The following is a 6,944-nucleotide window of genomic DNA, read 5'->3' as shown; positions in this document are numbered from 1 at the left end:
AAGTCCTTGTGGTTTTTTTTTTTTTTTTTTGGCATTGGTGTTGCTTTCCCACCCCTCCCCTGGTGACGGAGAAGACCAGGGAGGGAAGGGGATGCGGTTGGCTCCCCGAGGGCACACAGCCGGCCCCGGTACCAACCCAGCATCACCCGTTCAGGAGCTTCCATGCTTTCCTGAGGCTGGCAGCAAGCAAACGCCCAAGTTTGCCCATGTTTGCCCCAACACGTGTGTTTGCCACTGCTGCCAGCGGCGCAGGGCCAGACTGAGCAGCACGGAGAAGGTTTGGAGCCACCTGCAGAGGAAGAGTTACAGCCATCGCCATGGGAAGCGATGCTAAAGGGGAAACCAGCGTAGAGCCTTTTGGCCCCAAAGGCCAGCCCGATCCTGATGAGGAACTGCCAAACAGATTTCCTTTCCAGTGCTCCTTACGCAGGCTGATTTGTCATTGCCCGTACGTACAAGCAGTCATTTGTATTTGCAGAGGCAGCGATCCTTCCATATGGCTGGTGGTCCCTCGGGAGGATGGGCTGGCATGCACGGTTACTGGTGTTGTATGAGGGCATAGGAAGGATTTTGAGAAGTACGGCCTGGGGGATTATCATCACTCTACCAAGACCTCACATCCCTGTGTGGTGCCGGGACCTGAGCACAAAACGCTGCATTTCCCCTGGAAAGTATCGTGGTATCTCAAACAGCAAGAGCAAAGGTGGGATCTTTTCTTTTTAACTCAGGCATGGGTTGTGCCTCCAGCTGCTGCGGGAGGAGCAAAGGATGAGGGAGGGCAAGGGACTCGGGGCCAGGCTTTTGCCTTCCTCTGTTAAACTAATTGATGCTTTGATACAACTGACACCTCTTCAGATCTGATTTTAAGTTACTTCCCTATAGACTGAGCTAATTTAATAGATAATTAACGTGGGAGAACGTGGGTTCATTCATTTTTTATTTTGTAAAGCCCTTGGTCTCTGAAAAACATTTTTGCATTTGATGACTGATTCTGAGAAAATAAAAAGCATAATAAAAATATTGGTCATATTTAATGAACCCAAACCCATTCTACACCAGCAGAAGCATAAACTTGAGACATCGGTAAGAAAAATACTATCCTCGTCTGCCTCATAATGCTCAGTTTTCCTTTAAAATATTTTGGGTGAAATTCTGTATTATCACACCCAGAGCGAGCCTGGAAAAGGACCAGGAATTTTTAAATGGCTGTAATAAAATGTGATAGTATTCTTGGATGGGAAACATTAGACAGATGGAAGGAATCCCACTAATGCCCAACAATGCATCAAGCAATGTAATTACATGCTGTAAGCCAGGATCCAGTTACTAATGCTTTGCAAGGCGTAAAGGTATATGGAACCAACTATTTTTATAGCTGTTGTAAAATTGCATTCTTCTTAATATTCCTCTACCTTTCTTAAGATGCTCTTATAAGAAGGAAAAATTCTAGGTACTAGCAAAGAACAATCTGAAATTACAATAGGACAAAGTCTGTTTTAAACCCACAGCACAGCCGATAGCGTTGTACCAGTGTGGTGGGGTATTTACAGAAATCCCCTCACCCAACCCAGTAAACGGTGCTTACCCACTGAGAAAAAAGTTTGTAGGAGTTTAGGCTCTTCTTGAAAGCTAGAGGCAGTCTTTTCCTAGCAAACAAACACAATGCCAGCAGAAATCCCAGAGTTATCACTGTAAACACCTATCACCCGGCACTGCCAGGCCGGGGCATCCCTGGGTTTTTAGGCAAGCAGCACTGCCCCAGGTCTTCTGGGTTGCCCATGCTGGCTCAGGCTTCCTCCGTGATTGAGCTGCATCTCTTTGCTTACATCTGTGTACTGCGTAGCCCTAAACCCCTTGATATGAGTGCATATCTATGCGTAAGCCTCTATATCTATATAAACTGTATGGCTGGAACTGGCATTTTCCAAAGCGGCCGTACAACACGAATGGTTGTACTCCACTTGGCTGAAGAACTGCAGCCAGGCGCTGCTATCAAAGACCACGTGGGTCCCGCTGCCACATGGCAATCCCAAACCGAGTCAGCCATCAAGAGAGAGAGAACATTTGTCGGGAATAATACTTGATGCACACAGCCAGGAAAATTGGAACCAGATTCTGAGCTTGCATGCTGGAAAAATAACTGCGATGGTGGAAAAAAAATACTCTTATAGGCTACGTCGTTGACTCTGGATTACAGATAGGGATTTGCTGTGCACAAAACTCCAGTGCTGCGATCGCTCAGTTATGAAAATTGAACTGGGTAGCTGGCATTTTAACTAGTCGCACCTCCAGATGCAAATACAAGCTTACTACAGCTGCATCTCTTCTGCAAAGAGTATTGAATTATAATTGTCCTGTTTTTTTCATCTTTTATATATCACATACATACAAATAACTTCAAAAGAATATTTTCCCTTGCAGTTCTCTTTTACTTACCATTTTAATTTCATTAATTCACTGAGAAAAAGATCTACTTCAGATATGAGGGAGCCAAGGAGGAGATTAGAAGCTAAAGGCTCACTTCTCCTGATTGCATGTGGTAGCATTATTTTCTGGAAGCTTTCACGTTCTTCACTTAATAGTTTTTCCATTAATTTCAATCTCACTGCAGCTGAAGTATAAACTGGTGCTTGCCAGAGTCACAGTTACTATATATCTGAAGTATATAGTGATTCATTATATAAATTTAACAGATCGTTATATACCGAATATGCTCTTAGCTTTTTAAAATTGTAGCCTTCCCACCTTTCAGGTTGCTGCTGTTCTAATTCGGTTCATAGCGATATAAACCACACCACCTAATGACTGTTGCTAAAGAGGTCACGGAACCGGCTCAGATAGTTTTCTTAGCCATGGTAATGAAAAATTCAAGTTCAGAGGTGAACAAGAGTCATTCCTAACTTCATTATTTTAAATGTATTCTGGTTATGGACGATGGCTGGCATCATCTTCCAGCTCATTTACACAACAGTTTTCCCAATTCATGTTTTGCCTACCTGTACCACTAGAGTTCTTGTTTTGAGCGAGGTAAAAGATAGAATTGATGCGATTGCTTCACAGGCTGCGATACCAAAAAGAAATACCTGAATCCTTCAGGTTTCTCCTAGCGCTGAGCTCCAGCAATATTTTTATTAAATAATTTTCTAATTGAATCCATGCAGCATTTGTTCCCTTTTAAGCGAAGGGAAGATGTCAGCTAATTGCATGCTTCATACCAGGATGGAAGTGATTAGATAATTATATATTTTCAATAGCAGAATCTTCTAGAGGAGTTGTTTCTGTGGGAGTACTTTATATGTTGTCCCTTTCTTTTCAGAGGTTTTACTTAGCAGAAATATATCCTTGGGCTTCTCTTTAACAGGCTGACTAGATACTGCTATTGGAAAGTTGTGTTCCACACATGCCAAGAAGAAATTAAATATAAACAAAAAAAAGGGAAAAAATTACAGAAAAAGATTGCGTATGATGATGAACCAGAAGCACTTCTGCATATGTAGTACAAAGCACACCCTGCACTAATGCAAATGCCAAACAGAGCAATTTCTATCATCCTTCAGGCATATTCATCACACATTTCTTTGTACCTAGAATTAGCTTGGACAGTAACAAAATTCAGAAGTTTTAAGTCAACTTCATTTGCAGAGATTAAAGCAAAAAGATTAAATGAATAGCAAACACTGCTGGAACTGAAGTTTGGATATCAACATTGTCACTCTTGCAAACTTTTCCAGTGCTATAAATCTTCCCACTTTATGCCTAAAGATTTCCTTTTTTTTCTTTGCAGCAGCTTGATGAAAGGTAGCAGTACTTCACCGATATTACAAGTTGTGTAAAATAATTCCTAGCCTTGGGAATTCTCCTCTCTCTGAATGAAATTTAAAATCTCTGAAATTTAATTAAAAATACATATATCGTAATTGCTCTACCTAATTTTCTTCAACGCTTTGCTTTCACATCTGAACCATCTACATTTTCTGGTTTTCCTACGCAGAGGCTGTCAGCTGGCTGGCAGGAATTGTTATGTCTGTGTCAAACATAGCTGGTGCAATGTCAACGCGTTTTTTTCTCCACTAAACCAAGGCACAAACCATTTAGCACAATTCAACTGGGAGTTCATAATCCCCAACACAACACACTGTAAGCATTAAGCAACCGACCAGAGGTCTCGTCGGAGATATTCAACCTGTAGCTGAAGCTCGAAGGCTTTAAACCTGTTTCCTAGCAGATCAGAAATCCCTCTTGAAGCGTATTTATGAATTTATTTTTTTTCCATCTGGTACTTGTAACAATGTAGGGGACATTTTAGAACCCTGCAAATAAAAATGGTTTCAAAAAAAGCATGTTTTTGCACAAGCACATATCTCCATTACAAGGAAAAGCATGGTTTGGAGAAAGCATGCGATATTAACTCTTTTCTTTTTCCGTCCAAGGAATAACATATGCACAGTCGCAAAAATAGAGATTGCAATGTTATTGAGCAGCATAGATTAAAAAAACCCTGAAATTTTTGCCTGGATATTGGTTTCCACACCATAAATCTCACATCTTTACTTGTTCTACACCCAGAAACCATGCTAGCAACACCAAATGTAATCCATTTTATTAGATTGCTCTGAAATCACTTGCTAGGTGTCAGAATCCCCGATAATCCTCACTGATGTAACGAGCCTATGGATGCAAAATGGATGGAGAACACACTGATATCCTTTCCTTCTTACTGGCTTGGTGACAACTTGGTCATTTGTTCTTACCTTAGCATCTGGATGGGACGACTTTGGTGGCACCGACGTTGCTGTAGGGCAGCGACGCACCCGTAGCTTGGTGGTTCCCGTGCTTTACATCTTTGTACCAGCACAGGAGTCTGGGCTGGGAGGTGGGAGGCCTGGTGTCTGCTCCTGGGTCTCCCGATGGCCACTGGGGCGATCTTTGGTATCTCACCCCCTCCTCCACACTTTGATTTTCCTCTCTGTAAAACAAGAATCACGGTACTGACCTCCTCCGTGGTTTGTGCTGAAATCCACCGGTGCAGTTACTGCTTCTCTCAGAACCTCTTTAAAGCTGAAACTATTCCCTGATTTAGTTCATTTCTAAGAGACTTGTTTTTAAATAAGAAAATCTCCTTTTTTTTTTTTTTTTCTGTAAATAGCCCATTTAAATTAATATTTTATGATTTCGGCCACTTAAATTATCAGAGATATTGCCTCTCTTTCTTAGCAATTCTTGAAGCAGTAAAAATATTGGTTAAGTATTACAAAGTAACTAATTAGGCTTCAATTACTATTAAAACTGTTTTTTAAACAGCTATCTACTGAAATGAGAACCTTTTGATCCTCTACTATAGTAGAGCATGAAGTATCTCACTGTTCAAAATACAGGATTGGGTTTCTCTTACATAAAATGGCTTTATTTATATATAAACTATTTCTGACTAAACACTACAAAGGGGTTTGTATTATCACAAGCAATTATTTCAGAAATAATCAAAAGACTTTTTCCCTTCAAAATGAAATTGGAGCCTAGCTATAATCAAAATACTTTCCAACTTTGTTTTTGTTACCTTAGTAAAGACTTGTTAAGAAGTCACCTTCGAGAAGAATATCTGTAGAATAAGTTGTATATATTTAAAAGGAAGGTTGTTTTCTTGAGGAAAAAAAGCTCCCTGCCTGCTTTTTGTTAGCTTGAGGCACCAACTAGAACACATTACTTCTCTGGGAGGTGTCCTAATTAAAAATATCCTCTCAAAACAACTTAACAAGGAGGAGGGCTCCCATGCCTTAAAAAGATACTGCTGTTGGTTGATTGCTTCCTTTTTTTTTTTTTCTTTTTTTTTCTTTTTTTTTTTTTCTTAAAACCAAATGCCTGCCATAATTACAGTCTGCAGTAACTTCTCCCCAAATTAAAGGTTATTGTCCAATCCTCTCTGCAAGACAATGCTCGAGCAAACTGAAAGATATAAAAATACATCCTGGAGTTTATGCCGTTGAGGTCCTGGAGGCAACGGGCCTGGTTTTATGGGGAAGAAAAAAGCATCATTCTCATTAACACTTATTGCCCCTGCCACTTCCCAAATGGAGCCAGTAATTGCTCAGGAGTCTCTGTAATTAGCTTGAACACTTTCTTTAATCAAACAAGGAATCAGAAGGATGTGAACTACCATCTCCTGTAGGTTGTAGGCACGCAAGCAGCCTCTAAATACCTTACGCAAGAAAGAAGGACGCGTTTGTGTCCTTAACTCAAACGACCATCATAAAGAATGACAATGTCATTAGCGACCCGGGTTGCATGGGTAGTGTGGCGTTTGGGTCTCTCCTGGTCAAAAAGCTGGCAGTGAGCGATCCAGAAACGCCAGTGGGGAGGAAGACCCGTGCCTCATCATTGCCGGGGAGGCAGCAGAGCAAATCCCCGCCCGGTGGCCAGGTTCCAAGGCATCGCAGGCAGGTTTTCATTTGGAGCGTGCGGGGAGGACAGACGGGCAACCTCCCCTGCCAGGGGGAGAACCTGGAGCTGCTGCTTCCCTTGGTGCTGCGGTGCTGATGGGTGCCACCTCCACTCATACTGATCCCTCTCTTTGCAGCCCATTCCTCTGGTTGGTTTTTTTGTATTTTTGGTCGTACGTCTGGAGAGATCCACACCAACGGGTCCTGCCTATGAGGAAGAGGGCCCAGACACAATGGCAAAAGGGGATTAAAAGGAGAGAAAAGGGAGGGAGCATTCCCCGTACCCTGCTTACTGCAGCTGCGCTGCATGCAGAAATCAATTTTTCATCCACCCAGAGAGACCCCCGAGAAGCAGCATAGGCACCCAGCCGAAAGGGGGGTGCCCTTGCCTGCAGCACTGGCTGGGTGTTTAGGGACTCCCACCTCCACGCAAGTCTGGTTGTTCAGCCTGAAGAAGAGAAGACTGAGAGGGGACCTCATCACCACGTACAAATATCTCAAGGGTGG

The sequence above is a fragment of the Egretta garzetta genome, unplaced genomic scaffold, assembly GCF_000687185.1.
Source record: "Egretta garzetta isolate BGI_Z169 unplaced genomic scaffold, ASM68718v1 scaffold467, whole genome shotgun sequence".
Lineage (NCBI taxonomy): Eukaryota > Metazoa > Chordata > Aves > Pelecaniformes > Ardeidae > Egretta > Egretta garzetta.
This window is presented reverse-complemented; position numbering follows the sequence as displayed.